General features: G+C 34.2%; 1 protein-coding gene and 1 long non-coding RNA gene across 3 annotated transcripts in view; both read left to right on the top strand.

Annotated features, from left to right (window-relative positions):
- Nucleotides 1-27,284, top strand: part of BRINP3 (BMP/retinoic acid inducible neural specific 3) — a 553,553-nt gene that overhangs the window by 426,370 nt on the left and 99,899 nt on the right. The window lies entirely within an intron of this gene.
- On the top strand, nt 22,430-24,817 carry LOC143680771 (uncharacterized). 2 transcript variants are annotated; one of them, XR_013174171.1, is made up of 4 exons: nt 22,430-22,542; nt 22,881-23,006; nt 24,012-24,321; nt 24,656-24,817. It is a non-coding gene; the product is annotated as an uncharacterized LOC143680771 (long non-coding RNA). The 2 variants fall into 2 exon arrangements; XR_013174170.1 differs by lacking the exon at nt 24,012-24,321.

The following is a 27,284-nucleotide window of genomic DNA, read 5'->3' as shown; positions in this document are numbered from 1 at the left end:
TTGTCACTGTCAGAGTTCTTTGAATTTTTAAAGGAGGTTACTCATTTGTCTTAATTAATGTCTAATTTGGGGAATTTTAGATAAGTTGGTGCAATGAAGATTCCATGTTACTAGAAAGGTGGTGTTTTGGGTTATTTGGCAGAAAGCCTTGTAATCACTTCAAAGTATCACAATATTTCAATGTTAGAAAATTATGTTAGAGATCACATAGTTTGTCCTACCCATGCAATATTTGAATTCCTCCCTTATAACATTTTGAGCATTGTTGAGTGAGCTTCTTCTGATCAGATTACTTATATTCTCTGAAGGTAAGTTTTAGATAAGCATTACAAATTTTTCATAAATGAAAATTTATGTCTCCTGAATTTCTATCAACTCATCTAATTTCTGACCTCCTGAGTTGCACATATGGAATCCCAGTGTCTTTTCCACTTACTTTAAAAAAGTATTATGAGAGACAATTCATTGCCAGAGAGTCTTCTTTCTGACAATCTAAATAAACTATATAATACCTTTGATTCCACCTTTCCTTTCATTACAAGATTTCAAATGTCTGCATTGTCTTTCTCAGTCTCTACTTTCAATTTTCTTCTTTGGGTTTGTTTTATAGCACTCCAGGTATAACCTACTGTGTACAGAATTAACAATTTTTCAAAACTCAGCACAGCTCTTACATATTCTCAAAATAATTCCTGTCTGCTACAGCTTTATAAGATCTCTTTCAGAGCAAAATTCAACCAGCTTTTATTTCATTTCAATTTGTTTCAGTTAATTCAATTTTTACTTCAAATGAAAACCATATCTGAAAAGGTATCTGTATTCTTAAGCATTTTGATAGTTTAAATTAAAAATAAATATATATCAGTAATGTAAATAACTATTGTATTTAAATGCCTTGAACGTCAGTGTATAATTGACAATCTAAAATATTTTGTGTTATTTTAAAATGGATATCCTTATTTCTCTGAGAAAAATGACCCATTGTCTCAGTTGGAAATATGTATGAAATTGTGCAATAAGAATGATAGCAAATAATGCCAACATGCTGTTAATTTTTATCTTTCATTATTTTTTTTTTCTTTCCTGGTATCTTATTTTCCCTAAAATGCATACTTATGTTTTGGAACTCTCAGATGAAATACAAGGTACTTAATATTAAGGAAGTCTCCTAGGAGAAACTACATCTGTTCAACTATTTTTGAACAATGCTTTAACTGCTTATCGTTTTTAAATTTCAAAACAGTTGATAACACTCTAGATGTGGAAATTCTTTCTAGGAGGCTATAGAAAATTCCAAGTAGTTGGAACTGTAAGGAGCAAATATTTTTATAAAAGAAATATGCTTGTAATGTGTGTCTTTAAAAATATTCTCCTTTCCTTCCAGCTCCACCTTATGCTCCTTTACAGAATCAAATATTTTTTTCACTTACAATCATTCTTGAGTATATATTTTATTTAATGTATTAAACAGCATTTAAAAATAGTATAGTCTTCCTTCCATGGCAGTTATAACCTTCATCTCACATCAACAATAAAGTTTAACAATGCTGCTGATGATAATATTGGTGAGAGAGAATGATGCATAAATATGACTAATGAAATTTTGCCTAGTTTATCCTGGTATAAAATTCAGAAAGAATGAATACAAGTCAATACAGTATTACATTCTTCAGAAATCAGTAAGCCCATCTGAAGGTGACTATAAAAATTGTAGCTGCTCATGTCACATTTACTGTTACAATAATTTAAATGGAGTGGAAGTATACTGGACCTTTTCATGGATTCTGTAAGTGGCAGTATTTGGTGGTCAAATGTCCTTTATTCTTAATTGCTCTCTTTCCCGACTTTCAGGTGACTTCTTGAGCAAAATCTATAGGCATTTAAGATTTGGGATCTATGTCTGTGTTTCAGCAGACATCTTATTTTCTGAGATTTTTATCTAAAAGTAAATGCTTGTGAAAATCTACATGTTTAGGGAGGTAAATTCAACACTAATCTCCACATTTATGTACTATTCCCTCTCAAGAAACAGAATAAAATATAGACTTTATGATTTCTATTTTCTTGTTCTATATATTTTTCTTCAATTCAAATTCTAAATTCTTTGGAGGTCTAAAATTATCTCAAAATGAAAGGGATAGTACTTGGAGCAAAGTACAAAGTGCCAGAAGACTTGGCATGGCTCATGAATAGCAACTATCAGGTACTGAGTATATGCACAAGTGATATATAATGACTCAAACCGTGTCCTCGAGAAACTCAGAATCTGTCTGGAAAGTCATATTTTAACAGTTAATTTCAGTATAACTTAGACACAGGTGGTATTGGTGCAAGGAAGGAAAATAAAGCCTGGTGTGGTGATGAGAAGCAATGAGGGAAATATTCCTGAAGAAGTGACACTTGAGCTACATCAAGAAGAATCAGTAAGCATTGGCTATGCCAAAACTTGTCATGTACAGGGACTGCAAGATTATAAATTTGGAGGAAAACGGTAGAAAATGAGACTAGTGAGTTGGACAGTTGTCACATGGGAAAAGGTTTGCATTTTGCTTTTGATTTTTTGCCATATTTAAAAATATATTTAAATTTAGTGACATAGAACATTAGGAAGAGGGAAGGAGATGGCTGAATTTTGCTTTAGGCAGAAAGTGCTTTGGGCAGAAGAGCAGGTTGCGGTCTTCAGCAATCTGTTTCAATTATTGTCTCTGTTTCCCTTTGTTGTAGCTTTCATCTTAGACTGTTTCCCTGTGTTGTGAAAATGATGGCATTGGCAGCATCACCAGAATTAATTCCTGAAACAGACAGAATATAATTTCAAAAATGTTCCTGAAAAAGTAATGGATTGAGCATATTGATGATTTGGGGACATGTACAAAACCCTGAACTAATCATTACAGCCAGCTTCGGTGGTGGTGGAGATGAAATAGGAGATTATTGCAAAGGATAAGGCAATAAATGAAAATGATTTAAGTCTGTGGCACTAACGTAAAAGAAAAAAAGATGAAGTCAGGAAATATTTGAGGCAAGATATGAAGAGTTTTCTTAATTTACATTCCCTCCAAGAATAATGGAAAAAGACTGAAGTAAATGAATACATGACAGGAACAAATAGATGTGTATTTAAAAATACACAATTCACAGTTCTTTTAAATTTAATTAGGGGTCTATCTCATGCCTAATCGTTACTTGTGTTTGTTTGTATGAGAAATTGCAGGGTGAAGTGTGCCCATGACACTTTCCCAATGATTACTTAATTTCCATTTGCAGGATGAGCTCCTTTAACTGAAGCTAAGTATGACTCTGAGTTGAATGGAAACTAAAATTCAATTATTGATTCTGAAGCACATAGTATAATTTTTTTCATTAAAATTTTCCCAAGGTTTAAACATCCCCAGTACAGAAGCAGATATGGGCTATCCAGAAAGTTATGAAATCTTATCATATCAGAGGAGCTATCTGGCACTGGGCAAGAAATATGACCGTTTCATTTACAGCGCCATGGGTCTAAATCTGTGTGCCACAGAAGGTGATGTACCTGGCTAACGACGCCATACACCAGCAGATAGCCTACCGGTAATGAGTGAAGTTGTAGTTCTGAAGGAATAAAGATCTACTTTCAGGGTTCAAGTTCACAGTTTCAAAGCACATTGTATATAAATGGAAAATGAAGTAAATGTTGAAAACATTTACTTTTCGGTGTTTTATTAAAAGTTCCTAATATTTTTACTGAAATGAAGAAAATATTAGTTTTATTGTTATATATGGTAGAATCAATACTCCTCTTAGGTGAACAGTAATTCCAACTGTCAGAGTTTGAGATAAATCAGTAACAATCCAAAGAAATTTTAGTATCAGATGCTCAGGAGGAAGATACTATTGCTGTATTGACTTTAATATTTGCACATAAACACCAAGTTTTGAGCATTAATTTGTATCTGATGTATTTGTAGTATCTTGTGTACAGTCCCTAAAATAAAAATCTGGAAATTGTTTTTTTTTTAAGACCTGAAACATGGAAGCTAAGGTTGGGATAACTTGTCAGTAAGTGATTGTAACATATGTTATGTAGCAGTAAGAACCATTACATTTATAGAACTTTGTTTCGAGAATGGTAAAGGAGAGTTCCCATGTAGGATCCAGGGCAGTAAATACTAAACATGCTATATCTTACTGACAGCCAACAATGGGCAACTCATATGAAATGTTTTGGATGGAGAAGATATGCCGAGTATGCAGATATTAGGGATGTGTAACTGAAAACGTGTTTTTCAAATAATTGAGTAGAAAGTAGAGACAACCAAATACATTTTTTCAAAAATTTTAATTGTGAAAAGAGGAAGGACATTAGGGCAGTGGCTTGAGGTGAAAACAGAACTCAGTGGATATTGCTTAATTAAGAAGATCTCTAAGCATATTTTAACACTGTAGAAAATGAAAAGCTGAAGAGGATATCACTTAGCCAAGAGAAAGGGGACTGTGAATCATGTCACAAAGTCTTGAAGCCATGGACACAGACGTAGTTATAGTCGTCATATCTTTCTCTGAAACAAGAGGAAAGGAGTGCTTCAAAAATATAATACATAGGACAATTTAGAGGTAAAAAGGAATGAATTTATCTTTTTAAAAAATCTTTTACAGGAAGACAAAGAAAATACAGATTAGTGAAGAAGGGCTATGTAAAATATTTGCTATACAATTAAATACCCAATAGGATTAGAAAAACTAGTATTATATGAGAAAAAGAATGTAGAAAAATATATGTAAATTATAAAATGCTATGCAAATATTTTATTTTTATTTTGAAAGTGATCTAAGTTTTTGGATAGAATTAAACCAATAGGTGAGATAAGTGAGCGCCAATTTAATGTCAACAAAATTTACATTGGACACCTAGATATATCTAATTGTGACTGTGCATATAATGTACTGTACGTACATCATATGATACATGTGATGTTTTTGGCAGGATTAATGTCAGAGGGCCAATACTTAGCAGATTAAAATTTTTGTGTTTGTTTTTAATCTTCATGGTGAAAGCAAGCATAAGAATGAAACAGAAATATTTTGAATGCCTAAAGTTCTAAGTAAACTTGTAAACATAGTTCAACATAATGCCTTTACCCAAAGAAATGACTAGAGAGCTATGTTGAATTATTTATGCAAACCATCTGTTCCTTGCTGATCATATCTTCCAGGAGTAGAAAATCTCATGGCCTTTGGACATTAGCTACTACTACTTCTAGATGAGCAGCTGTTTACTTATCAAAAACCCATGCTGAAGCTGTTTATCCTAAATTGGTATATTTCATTAGTATCTCCAGGGCTCTGGCTGGGTTAATAAATTTAAGCAGCATTCTCTTTACAAACAGGTGCTGAAGTGGCTTATCGCAATTCTATCATTTTAAAAGTACTATTTGGGAAAAAAATACCTATTTTTGGTTACAACAAAATAGTGAGATTGATTTCATTTACTATTATTCTCTTTTATGAAAAATAATTCATGGTTGCCACATATGGTACCCCCATGGTGCTGTGCTAATCCAAGTGGGCTTAATCTAGAATGTTTCAACTACAATTAATAAGTTTATAAGTGGTTATTAAAATTACAAGAAGACATTTAAATAAAAATGTTTGCAGGTCGCTTGTTCTAGTTTGCTAGCTGCCGGAATGCAATATACCAGAAATGGAATGGCTTTCAACAGGGGAAATTAATAAGTTTCTAGTTTCTAGTTCTAAGGCCAAGAAAATGCCCCAATCAAAACAAGTCTATAGAAATGTCCAATCAAAGGCATCCGGGGAAAGGTACCTTGGTTCAAGAAGGCCGACGACGTTCAACATTTCCCTCAGCTGGAAGGGCACATGGCGAACATGGCAGCGTCTGCTGGCTTTCTCGTGGCTCTACCAAAAGGGACTCTCTCCAAAATGTTTCATCTTTTAAAGGATTCCAGCAAGGAACTCCACCTTCAGTGCGTGGAGACACACCTCCATGGAAATCATCTAATCAAAAGTTACCACCCACAATTGGGTGGGTCACATCTTCATGGAAGCAATCAAAATGTTCCCACCCAGCAATATCAAATGAGGCTCAAAGGGCATGGCTTTTTCTTGTGTCCACCACAGATTCAGACCAGCACATCATTCTAATAGTGTCCTATGGTTGCTATAAGACATTACCACAAACCTGATGGCTTAACACAACAGAAATCTATTTTTTCACAGTTCTGGAGGCCAAAAGTCTGAAATTAGTATCACTGGGCCAAAATGAGGATGGTGGCAGGACCATGCTCCCTCTGCAAACCCTAAGGAAGGATCTTTCCCTTGTCTGCTCCAGCTTCTGATGGCTGCTGGTATTCCTTGATTTGTGGTCACGTGGCACCAACCTCTACTTCTGTGGTCACATTTTTTCCTTCTCTTCTGTGTGTGTAACTGTTGTTCATTTCTTTCTTATAAGGATACATTTGATGGTATTTAGGGCCCACATGGGAAATCCAGGATAATCTCCTCGTTTCAAAATCCTTAAATTAATCACATTTGCAAAGACCTTTTTCCAAATCTTTACATGTTTAAGGAATTAGGAAGTGGATGTCTTTGGGAGGTGGAGTGGGGGAAGGATACATTTTCCAGCAAAGAACATTCCTCCAAATAATAAATAAGATTGATAATTCTCTATGTAGTTAGGGCTCCAAAACCTCTCGGTAATTCAGATACTTGAGAAAATAAGTGTTCAGTAAATTTTCATAAGCTGGTTTCATAACTTTGAACCAACTTTCTTTATCTCACACAAGACTAAACGGCAGAAACTCTTTCTTGGATTATCTCTTATCAAGCATATTTTATGTATTCTGAGACACTTAATTTCCTATTGTATTCCCCTTTCTTTCTTCCTCATATTAATAGTTTCTTTCACAGGAAGCCCAGTAAATCACCCCAAATAGTTCGTAAACCAGTCTGTTCAAGGTATCCAGGAAGAATAAAAGGATTCATAAGTTTAAAAACAAAGCACACTAAAAAATGGGTGTCAAAAAAAGATTGCACAGGGCAACGTGAAACAGGCAAGGATTGCTTTGCTTGTTGCTACCATGGTAGAGAGAGAGACGTCATCTTTACAGCAAGCTTCTTAAGGGCCTGGGATGGAAAGTGGAAAAGGAGTAGATGATAAAGGTAGTTGATCACTGGGATGGATGAGCGGTTTACTGAGTTGAGATTAGGACCACTAAGGTCTAATGTTATCCTTTGCAGTAATTAGGCCACCTGGAGGCTATAAGAGCTGGAGGGAGAAAGAGGGAGAAAAAAAAAAAAAAAAAACTACCTAGTTAGGAGCTTTTAAGGCATCTGAATAGTCAGGGATGAAGGGAGAGGGAAGTAAGGGTCATGGAATCAGGAAGAAGTCTGTCTAAAGTTGAATCACTATAGAGGGAATGAAGATTGAGTTTGTCAAGGTCTCTCTTGAATTCATTAATGTTTACTTTTGGTAAAAATATTGTGGAATTGATTTCAGCAGAGGGTAGACAATCTTCTGAGGGGCTACAGACTTATTATATTACTTACCAAATAAAAAGAAAATTAAAAAAATAAACATAACATAAAGCAACAAAATAAACAATGCATAAATCATATCAGAACGTTTAAAATATTGGCCTTTGGCTATTGTGACTATCTTGCCTCAGTTCTTTTTCAGATGAGCCAAATGTCTAGCCTCTTTTGCTAAACCTGGCTTCCAGAACCTGAATTATTCTTTTTTTTTTTTACCCTGATGCTGGGTTAACATTTAATTCTCTTTTTTAGCAACAAATTCCACTGGTATTTCCATTTCCCCTTTTCCTTCTCCTTAGGCCAGTGTCTGAGGGTCCTACAAAACCTCCAGCAAAGTTAATAGCTCTCCGCTTTCAAAGTCTTCACTTCCATTTGGAAGCCTATTTCGCTGATGCTAATTGAAAATCTTCAAGAGTAGTCATAACAATCCACCCTGACAAAGGAACCCCTTCTGGACACTGATATTAGGTAGAATGACTTGGGACATGCTAGAAAAAATGCAATTCTTCCCTTTATCATCTAAATTTTGATTAAGGGGAACATCACTTTTAATGTGCTTTATATAAGAAATAGCATATTTAAAGATCCTTAGTGACCCAATACTATATAGATTTAAAAAAATAAGTAAATCTTTGATTTGTTCTGAAACTAATTTTTTATTGAGTCAGACAGGGAGCATGGGAGATCATGGTTTTGTTTTGTATTTTCATTTAGAAAAAAATAAATTTAGAATTTATTTTAAAATGTCTCAATATGCTGAAGCCTAACCTTTTTTTTTCTTTTAGCACAGAGACAAAATCTTTGTTACCTAAAGGCTTGCTTATAAATATTTCCTGTGAAGTTTTGAATAAGAGGTCAGAAATTAAGAACATTCATAGTGTAACCAAGAAGTTAAGATGTGAAGGATGATTATGATTACTGAATCATTATATAAATATTCCTTTTGCTCATTCTAGTATGTTAGAGTCAATGGAGAGAAATACCTGAACTCTCTAAACTGCAATTTAGCTGTCTTCATCTCTGATAATGATTGTTAGTCTTTAACCTGTGCCCTTATGATTATAAAACTATTTTTACTGACCCTCACTTGTACCTACTTTATCCAGTGTTTTGACTTTGGAGTCTTGTGATCACTTAAGACAAATACTAGTATTTATTCATGAAAAACCTTGGGTAAGCCCAGTACTAACCCACCACAATTTCAAACTCATCTTGATAACCAAATCTGGACCTAATAAAAATGGGACTGCCTGATATGCACAATACTTAAATTTCAACCTACTAGTGATCTACACCTCATTAGAATACTGAAAATCATGCCCACCATCATTTTAAGGCTGCCATTTTCTTATACCTTCTATGACTCACCACTTAATCAATTTGCCCATGCTCAATAATGAAATCACCTCTAATTACATCATCTGGAGCCATTCTGCCCAATATCTAGAAACCTTTTGATACTACAAATGTGTCAGAATTACTGCAGTCTGGGGAGATAGATTTTTGGGCTGATAGGCCCTCTGCTCTCCTGCTTTGCACCTTGCATTAAACTCTTTATCTCTTTGAAACCCGTGTGTCTCAGGAATTGGTCATTGAACACATAAGGCAGAAAATCTACCACATTTGTCTGGAATCAATAGTCCATGTTTCCAAAAGTCAGTTTTGGAACATGTCTGCAAGAAACTTGTTCATCACTAATCTAGTAAAAAATTAGGTCAATTTGAACAAAAGCAATAAAAAAAAAGTCCTGAATTTGATAAATGTTGAAAAAAACCACTTGGTTAAAAAAAAAAAAAAAGACAGTTGCATAACAATTTTCTGTCTTTAAACTGTTTTTCCTCTTAAATAAAAGACTTTTATGAGTGTAAAGTTGTCTGATTTTCAAATTTGAGATCAGTGTTCAAAAATACGTTCTTTTTCCCTGAATAAGAATGCCAAAGAAGATGTGTTGGATCCCAGAGAAAACCTGTGTAGGGCACTCATTCACAAACCTTGCTGCAAATTTTAGCCCACAGAATTCATTAAAATACTGATACCTGGATCCTATCACAGAAAATTTGATTTATTGGAACGGGGTGCAACCTGGGAATTCAGTTTCTATAAATCCCACGTTAGACTAATAGCAAATAATAGCAAAGTTTAAGACAGAACTACTGCTGTAGAGAAAGACCATTTCTCCTGGTCAGCATTGAATGATTGATGATTGCTAAACTGCTATCAAGTGAGGGAGATTGTACCTGAGAGATTAGCAAGGCAGAGTTACACATGCAATTAAATGTTTAAGTTCTGATTTTTTACCCAATCAACCCTAAAAGTATCTCCATTATCTCTTTACTTATAGATTACTAGTTCAGAATGATGATATTTTTCCTATTTGCATTTAAAAAATATTTCCACTGAAGAGAAAACTTGAAAAATTAAAGTTTTCCACCCTACTTCTATTTTTGTGACAAGAAATGCTTTGTGAAGGGTAAAATGTATTTTCAATAACATTAGATGATGACCAAGTTATTTTACAAATACATCTATCCCACAATATTGAATGCAAAATTGTGTAAAGTAAAATTGTTAGCTATGTTACCACATGATTTCATTTTAATATAACCACTCTGCTTCCCTCTGCTTCCCTCACTCCCCCGTTACATAATTCTCTTTATAATCCACTTTCTTTCAGGATTAAAATGATTAACTAAATTCTTAAGCTCAGGACAAGAGTTTGTATACTTTACAAAGAGGTAATCATTTTGGAGGGGTGGGGGCATTTTTCCGACAATCAAGAGTTTGCCTAGGTAATTGCAAAAGCTGATGGCCTGAGAGAGCTGGAACCTGAGCCCTAACTCCGCTTAGGAGTGCTGCTTCTCTCCAGTTGTGTGAATTTGAGGGCACATAATTTTACTCTAGTTTGATTATCTTTAAACTGAAGATACAGAACTATTTCAGAATGCCCAAATCTGACCTGACCTAAGACTCTATAGGGGGTCCTTCAAAAATACAGAGACCTGGAGCTATAGACACAATGAATCAAAAAATGGAATATGATTTTAAAAAATGGATTTATTTTTTGTTGCTCTTAAACCATATCACACCATCCAAGCAGGACTAATTATTATACTGGAAACTGGATTACTTTCCTAATGAATTCACAGAATCTACACTATTAATATTCTATGATACTCTCCCCATGCATTTAGTTATTAATTAAATAAACCGTTTTTTTAACATTTTATTTGTGGAGAAGTGAGGTGATCTTGTCACCTCGTGATTGAATCACGTCTCCCACAAAATATATGTTCAGTCTTAATCAATATTCCTATGTGTGCAAACCCATTTATAAACAGGACCTTTGAACCTACTATCTCAGTTAAGGCATGGACTCATTTTTGAAAACCCTATTTTGGATAAGGCCAAATTGAATTAGTGTGTGCCTTAATCCATATGACTCAAATCTCTTTATGACAGGGGAAATTTGAATACAGCAACTAGAGAAAGCCACAAGAGGAGACCACAGACTATTATGTGATAGAGGCAGAAACACAAGCTAAGAAACTTCAAGGACTGTGGAAAGCCAGCACCAGAACGCAGGCTCTGGGAGAAAGCTTCCCTGTCAACTTTTCAGTTTTGGATTTCTAGCTTTCCAGTTGCGCAAGCCTATTTGATAGTATTTCTTATAGAAACACTGCCAAACTAAGACAGATGCTAAGGTTTAAAATATGAAGTAAGCATGCTCTACGTCTTTGATAGGCACTCAGGGTCATGATAGCAAAGAAAACAGAATGAATGACTGTCATGGGTGGACTGAGGAAGAAACATTCGTGATTACTGAACTTTTGGCCTGTGTCCTCAATAGTGTTATCATCCATCTTTGTGAAGATAAATAGCTTTATTCTAGTATTTTAAACTCACAGTGTATTTTGGGGGGCAAGATTTAAAATAGATTAGGTATTCCCCCATGTATCTGAAATAATTTTAGCTATTCCCTTCACCTGTATACCAGATACAGGTGATTTTATTTTAATATAACCACTCTGCTTCCCTCTGCTGGATTATGTTATATCCATCATGCATCCCTGATTGAGTCTCTCAATTACCTACATTTGTGTTTACACTTAAAGACTTAGGTCTAAGTGTTTAGATTTGAGTGTTATAATCTACTATATAGCACTATATACTATTAAGATAGTAAGAAAAATGCGAAGTGATGTCTAGAAATTATAACCTAGAATCAGGCTGATTTCTGTTATGAGTTATTGTTTCAGAGATACAGTTTCTTTTTTCTTAAACCGTGGGTTTGTGATAATTAACAAATAGATATATAAAAGGACTGAGTAGTACTTTCTCTATTTTTCACACTGAGTTCAGTTAAATATTATGGGCATGTTCTAGTTTGCTAGCTACCAGAATGCAATATACCAGAAACAGAATGGCTTTTAAAAGGGGGAATTTAATAGGTTGCTAGTTTATAGTTCTAAGGCTGAGAAAATGTCCCAGTTAAAGCAAGTCTATAGAAATGTCCAATCTAAGGCATCCCGGGAAAGATATCTTGATTTAAGAAAGCTACTGAAGTTCAGGGTTTCTCTCTCAAGTAGAAGGGCACATAGCAAATGTAGTCCGAGTTTCCCTCTCATCTGGAAAGTCACATGGTGAACATTGTCAGGGTACCTCTCTTATCTGGAAGGCCACATGGTGAACATGGCATCATCTGCTAGCTTCTTCTCCTGGCTTCATGTTTCATGAAGCTCCCCAGAAGGCATTTTCCTTCTTCATCTCCAAAGGTCACTGGCTGGTGGACTCTGCTTCTCATGGCTATATCATTCTGCTTTGTTCTCTCTGAATCTCCTTCATTCTCCAAAATGTTTCCTCTTTTATAGGACTTCAGAAATTAATTAAGACCCACCCGAATGGCTGGAGACATGTCGTCACCTAATCCAGTTTAACAACCACTCTTGATTGAGTCACATCTCCAGGGAGATGATCTAATCACAGTTTCAAATATACAGTACTGAATAGGGATCAGAAGAAACAGCTGCCTTTACAAAATGGAATTAGGATTAAAACATGGCTTTTCTAGGGTACATACATCATTTCAAACCAGCACAGGGCATTACATACAGAACAAACACAAGAAGTGTCTAAAAAGTAGAGAAGATGATAGAATGGCTCTGGACCACAGAGCATGAGAAACAACTTGGTAGTGATTCTCTGTTGTGTGTGTGTGTGTGTGTGTGTGTGTGTGTTTTGTCTTGTTTCTTTTTTTTATCCTCATATATCATAGCCTGGGTGCTGGGACAGCCATAAACATGGAAACACCAATGCCAGCAGAAAAAAAGGTCCCAAGAAAAGCCTACTCTCTATAGGCAAATGACAAGGAAATAGGCAACCTAGAGACACAGGAAATTTTTACATAATAACTACCATGCTCCAGCAAAAGATAAGAAATAAAGCTATGGCCATTCACATAGGACAAGAAAAATTCTCTCTTCTATGAAAGACCAAGTAGAGAATGCAAATTTCTATTCTCACCAAGGTGAAATGAGGTACCCCAAATGCTAGACTAAAGTGGTATTGCAGGCCAAGTGGGGAGACTGGTCCTTCATCTCTGTTGGGTAGTAATGTTCACCTCCTTTGCAGCAGGGTGTCAGAGGAGATCTAATGAAGAATCAGGACTTAACCACCGAGGTGGTGCAGCGGCCATCTTCTGTGGTGTCAAAGAGGGTATGTGGGCAGGAGAGATGATGCACTCAGGCACTTCTGCCAAGACAGTATCAGCAGGGACTGAGAGGGAAAACTGAGCTTGCATGACTGCCCGGCAGTAATGAGGGACTCTACTCCCTGTGGGTTCAATGGAGACAGGTCTGAAAACTGGAATTCTATCCCCACCTGGCATTAGGGAGGCAGTCTCTCTCTCTTCCCTGCTTGCATAGTATTAGAAAACAATTGCTAAAACATACTTAAATAAAACCCAGTGTCTCCTAACATAATACCCAAAACAGTTAGGTTTCAATTGATATTATTCACCATGCAAAGAAACAGAAAAATTTCTACTTGAGTGAGAAAAGGCTATCAACATATGTGAACAGCAAGCTGACACAGATGTTAAAATTACCTGACAAGAATTGTAAAGCAGCCATTGCAAAAATGTTTCAATGAGAAATTATGAACATGCTTGAAATGAATGAAAATGTACAAAATCCTAGCAAAGAAACACAGTTTCAACAAAGAAATAAACCTTATGAAATAGACCAAGTAAAATTTCTGGCGATGAAAAATAAAATAAAAAAAACTAAAACAAGAATCTCAGTAAATGGGCTCAGCTGCTCTCAATCAAGAGGACAGAGGAAGGAATGAAGGACCTGGAAGACAGAAAAATAGAAATTATCCAATCCAAACAATAGAAATTGTACTGAAAAATAAAATGAATAAAACTGCTGAGACCTCTGGGACATTGAAAAAAATAAAAAATAAAAGATCTAATTTCATGTTGTGGGAGTCCTGGAAGAAGAGGAGAAAGAAGACAGTGCTGGAAATTATTCAAAGAAATAACAGTTGGAAATTTCTCAAATTTGGCAAAAGACATAAAACTACAATTTCAAGAAATTGAAAGAACCTAAACAGAAAAATTTCCCAAAAACCTACATTAAAAAAAAAAAATCATGGTCAGATTGCTGACTAGTAAAGATGAAGAAAAAAAAATCTTGAAATGTGTTTTTCTTTGGTGTCATTTCAATAGACGGAGAAATGACACCCTACCTCTAGAAGAAAATCTATTTGAATGACAATGAATTTATTGTCAGAATCTATGGAGGCTGGAAGGAATTGGTACAACATTTTCCAAGCGTTGAAATAAAGAACTGTTAACCTAGAATTCAATATCCAGCAAAAATATCCTTCATGAATTAAAGAGAATTCAAGCCATCCAGGAAATCTACCTCAAAATAATGACTAGAGAAAATTTACTAAAAAGGAATGAAATGAAAAAAGAAGGATTTAGAATGTCAAGAAGGAAGAAAGAACAATTGAAACAATAAAAATATGGCAAAATAAAATAAATTCCCATTTTCTCTTAAGTTTTCTCAACTATGTTTAATGGCCAAAGCAAAAAATGTAATACTGTCTAACATGTCATTAATATAGGGAGATTGAATACTTAAGACCAATATATGATAAATGGAGGTGGGTAAAAGGAGCTATAGGGAGGCAAGATTTCTATACTTTATTCAAATTTCTAAAAATTCTTCCTCAAAAGTACACTGTGGGGGTGCACAGGTGGTTCAGTGGTAGAATGCTCACCATGCGGGAGACCCGGGTTCGATTCCCAGACCGTGCACCCAAAAAGGAAAAAGCACACTGTGATAATTTACATATGTTAATGCTATAGCTAGAGCAAAAACTAAACAATCTATACAAATGGATACATCTAAAATGCTAAGCTTAAATCAAAACAAAATTCTGAAAAATATGCAAGTAACTCACAGAAAGACAGGAAAAAAGTAAATGAAAAGAAAAACAGGGAACAAACAGAAAACAAAAGAAAAAAATGGAAAATTTAAGCATTAACATACAAATGTTATGTGAACTACGAATGATCTGCTTTATTTGTTTTGGCCCAAAACTAGAAATAAAACTGTACCATATGAATTGAATAGTTAAACTGTAGTATATTTTATATTGAATTCCTAATATGAAGTGAATGAATTATTACATTGATACCTGCAAATACTTCAATAAATCTGAAGGTCCTCATGCTGGGTTAAAAACAAAAGCCAGTCACTAAAGATCACAGACTGTCTGACTTCATTTGTTTAACATTTCAAAATGAAAAAATTATAGAGATGGAAAATTATTAGTGGTTTCCAGAGATTAGGTATGGTGTGAGGAAGCGGCATTGATGTGACCATAAATTTACAGAACCAAAAATACATTTGTTGTAATAGGAGAGTTTTGTATGTTGATGCAGTGGTGGTTATATCTGTCTACCATATGATAAAATGGAATAGAACTGCTTACATGCATTATACTAATGCCAGTTTTCTGGTTTGGATAGTATACAATATTTATGTAAAGTGTAATAATTGAGAGAAACTGGGTGAAAGGTACACAGTATCTCAGTGCTATTTTTGTAACTTCTTGTGAATTTTTATTATTTTTAAATGAAAAGTAACAAAAGGGCTTAACTAACCACATGTTGAATGAAGAATGCTACATTTAAATAATAAAGCTAGTAGTGTATCTGAAGTCATTGAAATTTATTTGGAATTAGAATTTTTGATCATTTTTGAGTAGCAATTATAAGTAATATTTGTTGAGCAATATCTGTATTAATATACATAAATGTTATAAATCCTCTATATGGGTTACTTGTGAAAATACATAACTTCCCTGGATTTCTCAGTGTTCCTGTAAAAATTCTTAGTCCCCTGAAAATATTTTCACATATTATAAGGATTAGATCTGTAGCATACATTTTTCTAATGCTGGAGCTAATTGATCTAATATGAAAGAATACAATTTCTCCTATTCCCTTCAGAAGGCCAAATGACTACAGTCCACAATAGGTTCCTTGGTTAAAACTCAAAAGTGCCATGAAAACTAGGACAGCTATCTCCCTAGATATGTACTTTTCAAGTAGGTATAAAGACCCAGAATTTGGAGACACTTCTAGTTGAGAAAGATGAGACACATAGGCCTAAATGGCTCCCGGAGAGGTTTTATTTGCACACCAAAGATTTCAATTTAGGAGTCCTGCCACTAATTTTCTCAGGAGACCCTATTAAGTGAGGAAGAAACCAGCTGCCCCCTTCTCCCTTGTGAGGAGGAGAAAAAAAAAAAAAAAAAAACTTTTTCCTGGTCTCTGGCCAAGGGTATGTGAAGCTGCTAGGGGAGAAATACAAAAACTGTGTTGACATCATCACATCACCCTAAGGATAAATACTGAAGCAAAAGGTGGCTAACACATTTTTATTTATGATGAGATATATAAGAGAAAATCTATTTTTGGAGCAAAGCACCTTATATGATTATTCAGGATAAAATTAGTTAATACAAATAAAATGAACCTATCATTACTCTACTTTACAGACAGGAAACTGAGACTCAGATATATAAATAACCTTCCCCAAGGTCACATGATTTCTGGATGACAGTGAATGACTAGAGCCTAATGGCCCAATTCAGAATCTATTCATTTAGCAACTGTCATAGAGAAGGGAAAAAGTAAATTTAAGACGATCAGAAACTAATGTCAGGTAAGTTTTCTTGAGTCTTTTTCTCACAAGAGATCCATTTTATTAGAAGGTTGGCTCACTTTATATGCAAAGCAATTTATTATTTTCATGGAGATATTCCTTGGGGAAGTTTTAAATAGACTGATGAAATTTCAGGATTCTTAATAATTATTTAAAATTTAAAAAATAGGGTATCAATAATTATGATTTTTTGCCAGGGGATAGGAACTGGTTTGAGGATTATAGGAAAAAGGGATATCAAAACAGGTTGCCATAGCTATTCAAAGCAACCTGGGAATATCATGTTTAAGATAGATTGCAAACAGTCTCTGGGAGTTCTCTCTATAATTATGTTTGCTTTATTATTTTTCAAGGGTGTTAATTGCCTACTAGTAATTAACTTCCCCTGTGGCTGTCAAGAAGTATAAGCAATAGAAAGAGCAAAGGGACCAAACTGCCATGATTTCTGCGACCGTTATCCTCTTCTCACCCCTGGCTAGGTGTTTCTGTTTTAATAAAATGAACAGGTGCAAATGGATGAGATTTCTCCAGAAAGCCAGTAGCTAAATCAGTTCATCTCATGGTTCTGAAATTAAAATGCAGCCAATCAGAACTCTGAAATATAATTGCTTCATTTTCAAACTTAAATACGTTATGTGCCTCCTGCTAGTGCCGCACCTGGCAAATCTACTTATTAAAGTTATGAAGGGAAGAGTTTGCTAAGACATTTTAAATATTATGCTGACATTGTAATAAAGCAAGGAGAAAGGCAGGCTTGATCTAATTCCATTGATGTCTGCTCAGTTCAGTATAGAGCACTATTCCTGCAGAGCTGAAAACCAATTTCATTCATGGAAATATTTCAAATAATTTTGTACAAAGTAAGACCTACTGAATTTAAATATGCCACGTCCATTATAGCTTCTGCAGTTTCTGTTGAATTTTATCACTCATGTTGTACTGTCATTTGGTTAATATCCTTTTTTAACAAGTCTGTTTTCTTTCATACCTGCATCAAGTATCTGTACATTTATAGGTATGAAACTAATGGGCAATGACTATAACAGAAATGAAATTTAGTTTCTAGCATGCTGGCAAAACAATCACAGGCATTCTGAGATGTGAATAATCTTCAACAGCAAGCAAAGAATATATAGAACTGGTACATCATTCTTAGATATTTTACTCTACTCATTCCTGGATTCTATAAATAATAAACAAAATTATGTTGGATTTTTGATTGACAAAATATATACAAAATGAAGAATTACAATTTGCTATTATCTTGCATGAAAGACAATTACACTGAAAGAATCTTTAAAATGCAGATACTTTATAAACTAACAATAATAACAGCATAAACTATTACACAGAAAAAAAACTATATTGAATGAGGTAAAATTTTAAAAATCTAAAAAAAGTCATAAAAATGGAAGGAATATGTCCCTAAATACACAATGTTCACAATTAAACATAATACACCACTATTCTATATGATTTAGGAATTATAGATCTACAGTAGGACAAGAACTTATAATATTTTAGATTTTAAAATAGTATTATGATACAAATACTGCATATAACATAACGTTCCAATTTCTCTGGATCAGATATAATAGCCTCATGTCACTTCAGTTAAGATTTGTTACCCAAAAGAGTTTGGTTAGATCAGGCTTGGTGACCAAATTAGTTGTAAAATTTTAGGTATCTTTGAATTTTATCATTGAAAATATAGGATTTTAGAATTTATTAATAAAACTGATTTTTTAATTTTTCATCAACTTGATGAAAATTTTTAATTTTTTTTTATTAAAGGCATGCATTAAAGAGCCCTGTTTTCTTATTTTCAAAAATATTAAACCCAAACTATAAAGTCATATAGATTATGTCATAACTAGATTTGTCATTACTGCATAACCTTGTCTTCCCTGATTACCATAGATAAAGGTATTAGAACTGGAGTGGGGACATAAGAGAAAAAAATAACGACATTGATCTAGTGATCAGTACATGGATAGAAAGGAAAAACGTTAATTTTTCTTTTTAGTAATGCTATCATCTTCCGTTGCCTCATAAACTTTTAGCTGTAGGGATAGAGGTTAAAAAACAAAACCTCTGAGGTATGTGTTGATGGCTATTAGCTGTGTTGGCCGTGTTTTAAAGAATGAGCTCTTTTGGAGGCATGAAAAGGATAGAGCACAGAAATCTGAGGCCTTCAGAGTTAGAAGACCCAACTGCTTCTTGACCCCAAATATTAAAATGAAGAACGAGAAGGCCTTAGGAATTCATCTTCAGTAAAAGATCAGAATAAGGGCGTGTACTTTCTTTAAAATCTTCACATTCTCAAGATAGCCAGTCTTCTTTGAACCTGAGAGAGATAAAGGCAAAAAAAAAAAAGTAAAGAAATGTAGCAGATCTGTGAACTATTTATAGAAGAGAACTATAGGTGAGGTTACTGGCACAGAGGTTATTTGAAAAGGAAAAACTTTCCAGAAAGCAAAACCACGACCTAATCAAGCAACATTCTCCACCACCACAGTAAGAAAACTGTCTTATTTTCCTAAGCTGTTCCAGAAGTACCATAAAATTGGTTGGCTTAAATAATGGAAATTTTGAGGCTGCAACAATGTTCAAATCAAGACATCATCAGGGTGATGCTTTCTTCCTGAAGACTGGCTGCTGGCAATTCTTGGTTCCCCTGCCACATGGCAAAGCATGTGGCAGCATCTGCTGTTCTTTCCCATCACTTCCTGGTTTCATTGATTTCAGCTTCTTGCTTCCCTGGCTTTCTTTCTGTCTTTCTGTATTCATTCTTGTATAAAAGTTTTCAGTGATAGGATTTAAACCTGTGATGGTTAGGTCCTGGTGCCAATTTGGCAAAGTGATTATGCCCAGTTATGTGGTGAAGCAAGCACTGGTCTGACCATTGCTGTAGGATATTTGGTGACTGCTTGTTGAACTAGAAAGCTAATATATTAAATCATCAGTCAGATGATTGCATCTGTGGCTGATTACATATGTGCTCAACTAAGGCATGTCTCCCAGAACAGATAATCCAATCTGTTGAAGGCTTTTAAGGAAGAGAGACTCTTTCACTGCTTCTTCAGCCAGCAAGCCTCTCCTGTGAAGTTCATCCAGACCCTTCATTGTTACTGCCACATCACAGCCTACTATATGGATTTTGGACTCTTCCATTCCCACAGTTTCATGAGACACCTTTATAAATCTCATATTTACAGATTTCTCCTGTTTGTTCTGTTTCTCTAGAGAATGCTGACTAACAAAAGACCCATTCTGAATGAGGTGGGCCATACCTTAGCTGGAGTAGCCTAATTAAAGTGTCCTACTTACAATGGGTTCACACCCACAAGAATGGATTAAGAACATACAGCTTCAAACTACCACATACCCTAACAGGGTCTGCCATGTGGGATCACTACAAACAGTGCCTTCCTTATGTCACCCATCTTACATTTAACAAATTGTAAAAGTGGTAATGTTTACTGTGGTTAGTCTGTTTTTATTGCGTGTGAGAGTCAAATAACTCATCATTTAAATTTATTGACTTGCAGAACAGAGGGAGGCATACCTGAACTAGATTTTTACCAACTATCTCAAGTCTCCTAGAGGTCTGGTCTTTTGAACTTGATACAGTGATGATATGTTTGCATAATTGCCCTGATGGAGAAGAGAGTATTTTCTATATGTCAGAGCAAGGCAGAAAGGGTAGACAGTTACAGAGAGAGTAATGCTCAACAAATATTTCATTTGCTCACTCATATATTCCAACCCCCTTGCAGTTAGTTGGTGCAATTTGACAAGATGTAACAAATAAAGCATAAGTGCAAATAAAGGGCATCATTTATGAACTGAAACAGCAGAAAATTTCTTGTCATTTTTTCTTTCATTTTTGTGAAGACCAGGGAGACCTTATATTTTAGGGTGCATTGTTAAAAGATGTAGAACCTTCTTTAGGGTGGGACCCTACAGAGCCCATCAGTAACCCACTGGGCATGTAATGTGATCAAGATATAAAATTCCATTATTTTAAAAGCTTTGGGCATTGGGGATGGTTAGTTATAACAGCAAAACTTGCAAAATATGTCTGATTATATATATAAGACAAATACAAGATACATAAGAATATATATGCTGTATATAAAATGTATATGTGTATACAGATATACCACACAGAGGTACATATATTCCTATAGCTTTATTTTTCTTTCATGTAAAAACTAAAAATTGTATGGTGAACTTTTTAATATGTTTCTCTAATATACAGTACTGTCATTTAGTTGTAATATATAAAGAATCATTTATAAACACTCTTAAAAAATTAAATTGACAATACATATTTGTACAGAAAAATACTTCTGGCTAAGGTTTAGTATTTTCATGGGATTTGATTCATATAAAGAGTACTTGGAACTGAGAGTCTAATTTTTTTAGGATAAGTTAAGTAATGTATTATGAACAACTAAAATTCATTGGAACATAAAAATAAATGAAATTTCATTTTAGTTCTTAATGATTTGCTCCAGCATTTGAAAGATGGCTAGATATTTTTAGACACTTTTTCTTTGGTGAATCACTATCATAATACTTGCACAATAGCAAAGTATCGTTTTATTGAACATTTATTTGGGAGATTAAAATATTGATCCCATTGTAGATCAATCCCTCTGATAACAATTTCACTAGCTTTGCAATTTGCTATTTCAATTTAAAATTGTCAGTGGTATTCGACCTGCTATTACATTTATTGTTTGGATTACTATTGAAAATATTGTTGTGGGAAAGAAGTAATATTGCTATGATTTTATTATTTGACCACTTTTCTTATACACAATGCCAGGACTCTACAAACTCTCAGGATTTCAGGCCATATGGTATCATTTATATCTTTTATGACTGGCTCTCTGGGTCTCCCACTAAGAATAGTAATGGCGATTTTCAGAGCTATGGTCTTAGCAGCTCTCACCACTGCAATGGATAATGCTCAAACTTTAAAATCTGGCAGTATTTTCCAGGAAAAAGTCAAACGATAACTGTAAGTCTCTGTTCTCTCTGACTCGTTAAAATACAGATGAAGTGTCTGACAAAAAGAGCAACACTGTTGAAAGGATGCAGAGGATGTTAAATATGAACTAGCATATGATCTTATCTTTGATAATTATGTTTAGATGATTTGAAAAATGAAGCATTGCATGTTAAATCCTTGGAGAATGAATATCACAAATTTATTTTTCCTTCAAATAAACAGCATACCATCTTTGGTTGATAAGCACATAAAAGATAATATTGTTTCATGACATGATTCTGGTCATGTTTGTTATATCATAATAAAGTTTGTTATTATATATTAAAGCTATATATCTATTTGGTAGTTGGGATCAATGTGCCCGAGAAAAATACATTCTTAAACTTACTCCATTCCTTTGGTTGTGAACCCATTGTAAGTAGGACCTTTAGATAAGGTTACTTTAATCAAGGTGTGGCATAACTCAGTCAAGATGGGTCTTAATCTTGACACTGGAGTCCTTCATAAGCAGAATGGGATTCAGACATGGAGAATGAAAGCTGTAGAAAGCAAGAAGCTGAAGGTCAATGGAACCCAAAGGAAAAGGGAGAGGCCAGGTGAGGTGTAAATACATTGTGATGTCACAGAGAAGTGGCCAAGGATCAAGGACCAAGGATCACCAATAGCAGACCCAGGGTGCCAGACTTCAGGCAGAAAGCATCACCTTGATGATCCCTTGATTTGGACTTCCCCTTGCCTTGAACAGTGAGACAATGAATTCCCATTGTTTAAGTCAACCCATTGCATTGTATTTGCTTTAGCAATGAGGAAACTAAAATATCTATTTTATATATTAGCAACTTATTAAACATATTTGCTACCTAACATGAATTTTGAGATTTGTATGTATAAAGACTACTTATATCTTTCATAATTTATATATCTTTCATATATAAAAACGTATAGTCTCTCCATATATATGTATATATGCATGTATGTTTATACATATTCATGTATATACACATATGCATATTTAAAATAATGAAATTATTAGGTTTTTAAATCCTTTCTATATGTCCCTCCATTATTATTTTCCACACCAGATATGTACAATAGAAGAGTGAAAATTATATAGATTGTTAAAGATCGTGGATAGCAAGAATCAATTCTGATGGTGGAGGAAACATGTCACCACTCTGAACCTAAGTTACCTCAACTATAAAAGGAAGGTAATAGAACTGAGATGATCTCATTTATGTCATAGGACTGATGAGGATAATAACGTGTGATTGCTAAGTGCCTGCCTTACAGATCCAAGATATAATCCTCATACACTTTAGAGCAGGTATCTTAAAGCACAACCAGGGAGCCCAGATAACCCCTAAAATATGTTCATGGGATCCATGAGATCAAGCTTCTCATTATAATAATATTGTCGTTTGCATTTTTTTCACTTTCATTCTCTTATAAGTATACCATGGAGATGTCTTGAAACTCTATAACCTGTTAAATTGAAACAAATTGAATCCAGAAGTAGATATGAGAATCCAGTTATTTTCTCTTAAGTCAAGAGTTAAAGAGATTTGCAAAAAATATATTAAATGGTTCTAGTCTTCTAAATAAATATTTTTTGTCTTGAAAAATATTGTTGTTTTTCAAAACTATGATACATGAAAAGAGTTTATTATGGTTATTTCTGAAGAATTAATAGACATTTAATTAAATATGTCAAAAATCTATAAAATATCCCACATAAGTGAAAGCTTTTTGGTATCCTCAAGGCTCCAAAAAGGGCTCTCAAGATAACAAGTTTGAAAACCATTGCTTTAAAGACTTGTATTCCTATCTCTTTCTTTCCCATCCTCAATTATAACAGCCTGCATATAAGAGCAGTCCATCTACTGCTGTAGCTACCTCAAGGATTTAAGGAGATGAAGACCAAAGTCTACCCCTTTCCCTTGGCTTTTCCCTCATTATTGCAAAATAGCTGCTCCAGCTTTGGTTCTGCATTTCACTCATGAGGATGTAGGAAAGGTTAAGAAGGAAGAAGTAATGCTTAAAGATGAAAACCAAGTAAAACTTTGCTAGAAGTTCCCCACCAATTTCTGCTTAGCTCCCATTAGCCAGAATGCTCTCCCAAGTATGTTTGACTGCTGTAGTAATAAAAATAGGAGAATGGATGTGGTGGGAAACTAACCACAGCTGTCTGACTTGCTGTCTTCATCTGGACTTAGGAAAATGAAGACACTAAAATTTCATAGGACCAAAGGGTTTAAAATGGGAAATGAAGATTATATGAAAAAGACATTGTCCAAAGGAAAGAATGAAAAGGATAGACAGAAACATTCATAATTCATTTAATCTTGAAGCACTGACACAGATGGAAAGCCAGAACCTGCAAGCAGGTCCAAGAGGCTGCAGACATATGACCACTGTGAAATAGAATCCATGGCCCATGGCGAGGTATTTGGAATTTGCTGGACCTGGGCAAGCTGCCATTTCTATGGAAGATGCTGTGTCTGTGGAAGACACTATGTCACTATGGTAAGGGACGGGCGATAATGCGGTAATGCCTGACGTCACCTCTGTCGCTATGACTTTCTGAGGATAATGGCTTCCACTTCACTTCTACTTTCCATATCTCACCTGAGTTCCCCTCATCGGTGAACTCTTCACACAGAATTGTATGAAAAATAGGATCGTGGAAAGAATTCTCAGTTTTGGACTGATATCGATGGTGCCCAGTTCATGACGAGCAACTTAGCACAACTGTCAACAATGTGTAAAGTATAAATGTCACAGTCTAAAGTATTTTTATATGGAATAAATAGATTAAACAGGATAAATTATAACTATCATCTGTTTTTTTTATTCAAAGGAATGCAAAGTCCTGACAAAATTAAGTAATGTTATGAAAACTGTGTTGGAGGACTACAACATGATGTGTACTTGGTTTTATTCAATACAGAAGAGACCTTCAACAACTAAGCAACATGAGAAATCACTTCTAATCATGATTCAATAAAAATAGACAACCTGATATCTCTTACTTGTACATAAAAGCCGATATATAAACATTTGAGTAAAGAATTAGTTTATACATAACGGTTTAGAAATTTAGTTTTCAACATACACACTGATTCTGTCCTGTAGAATTAATTATTATATTGTTTTCTTTGAGTAGTTTGTTATCTTATATTTAAGATGTATAAGAAGTGAGGGAAAAAAAGCAGATGCCTACTGATTGTCAAAGAGTCCAATAGCCACCTGGCTTTCAATTCTATCTACTTTCATGGGGAGACACTTGGTATGGTTTAATGGAGAGAGCCTTGTCTAGACATGCTTTTCCAGTCATTTCTGTACAGAATCAACATTGCTTTCTTTTTTCCATGGTTTCCTTATTTGGAAGTTGTGTCTATTTTTTGTTAAAAAAGTTCTGAAACAATTTATTGGAGTTCCGTCAAGTGACAAGGGACTCAGATAATTACTCTGTCTTACAATGAGTCATAACTATACTTGGAATCAGTAACTTCAGGTAATACCCTTTATCGTTGTTCTTAATTCAATTTAATGATAAATTTGCTATTCTGTGCAATGAAAATCAAAACTTTGATGATTTTTTATAGAGATTTTTAAATTTTCCTGTTTGGAAATCTTTTCTAATAGTTGAATAGTATTATTTTAATAATTATTATGTTTCTTATGAATGAATATCACACTTAAGGTGACATAAGAAAAAAATAAGCTAAGGGTAAAAGTTCTTAATTTAAGTGCTAATTCTACTTTTTTTTTTCTAGACATGTTTTTATAGGGAAATCACTAAACCTCTTTGGCTTTCATTTTTATTGTGGTTGAAAGGAATAAAAACTGCTGGCTGCAAAAATCGATAACTGACCTACAAGGGTGGGGTGATACCAGTATGTGTTTTCCTGTTTACTGTGAGTGCAGTAAAGTCTTTCAATGCCCACTATTGTCATGCTCCCTCTGGACTCCCTGCCTGCTCCTAGGTACATGGCTTCAAATGAGTTAAATCTGGTAGGCAAATGTTACTCATGTGTTCTGCAGTTTTCTTTGAAGAATTTTCAGAGGCTTCAAATCTAGAGTAATTTACTCTAAATTTCTAAATCATGATTGCCATTTCAACACAATGAACATACCAGCAATTGGTACTGTATAGAATTGAGAGAGTTTAATTCCTAGAAAAATGCTTGATACTTAAAAGATACTGAATGCAATTTTCTTTATGCAATCATGAATATATACTTTTAATTTTGCTTATACTAATTATTACATGTGATTGCAGGGTATTTTGATTAATATGGCATCTAAACACCGAAATTTTACTAGCTGAAACCTATTTCTCAGTTTCCCATCCATCAGTTAAGGCACTTTTCTAGGTTTTCATTGTGAAATTTTTCTTTCAACCTGAATTTCCTTTTGTTCATTGTGTTCATTGAGGTATTGAACCATAATGTATGTCTTATTTCAACTTTCTTTTCTCACTGTGTCATTTGTGGCATCATGCTTTATATGACCATGTTCATATTCTAAGATTTTCTAAAAATTTGTACCGTGATTAAATGTGATTCTTCATATTACTTAGCTGTTGAGGATTTTTTATTCCATATTGAATAAAACCAAATAGATTTTGTGTTGTATTCCTCCAACACAGTCTTCATAATATTACCTAGTTTGGCAGGACTTTGAATTTCCTGCGTAAAACAATATATGACATTTCTAAGCTCTGCATATGTTTAGATTTAAATTTAGCCTTTTCTTTCTGGTTCTTCCTAATTGATTAAGCCATCTAATAAATACATATTTAATACCTACTATGAATAATGTGCTTTCCTAGGCTTTGGGAAGGTAAAATACAACTAAAAACACCGTCCTATTTCTCACTCTCCTTTTACATTTCCCTCATTTTATATTTCTACTATTTTCCTCAGGTTTCTCTCATAGTTGTCTCTGCGCAATGATACATCATTTCAAATTAGTTTCACACCACATCCCAACCAAACCAGGCCTTCCTACTGCACCAGTATTATAAGCTTAGATGCTATAATGCTAGCGAAGAGTGTGCCAAACAAAAGCACTCTTTAAATATAGGAAATAATAATTTTATTTTCCTGTTGGCTTTTAAAAGTATTTACTTCTTAAGGCAGTTGTCATATGTTTTTTAGTTTTGCTTTCTTTGGGATTCTAACTAATAACAGTGCCACTTTGAAGAATTTGCTTAAACTTGCTAAGGTACGATTTCACCCCAGTAAAATGCAGAATAGAACAGTATCAATTTCATAAGACTATTTAAAAATTAAATGAGATAATCCATGTAAAGCACTCATCACAGCATGCTTAGGAACACTGAATAAATTATGAAAGAAGCTAACATTTATTCATAACTAATTACATATAAGCCATTTTATTTTTATAGTAATTATTTCATTTAATCTACACAGAAAACTTATGAAGAAAGTACTATTATTATAACTAGAATAATAATTATT

This window comes from Tamandua tetradactyla, chromosome 4 (genome assembly GCF_023851605.1).
Source record: "Tamandua tetradactyla isolate mTamTet1 chromosome 4, mTamTet1.pri, whole genome shotgun sequence".
Lineage (NCBI taxonomy): Eukaryota > Metazoa > Chordata > Mammalia > Pilosa > Myrmecophagidae > Tamandua > Tamandua tetradactyla.
This window is presented reverse-complemented; position numbering and strand designations above follow the sequence as displayed.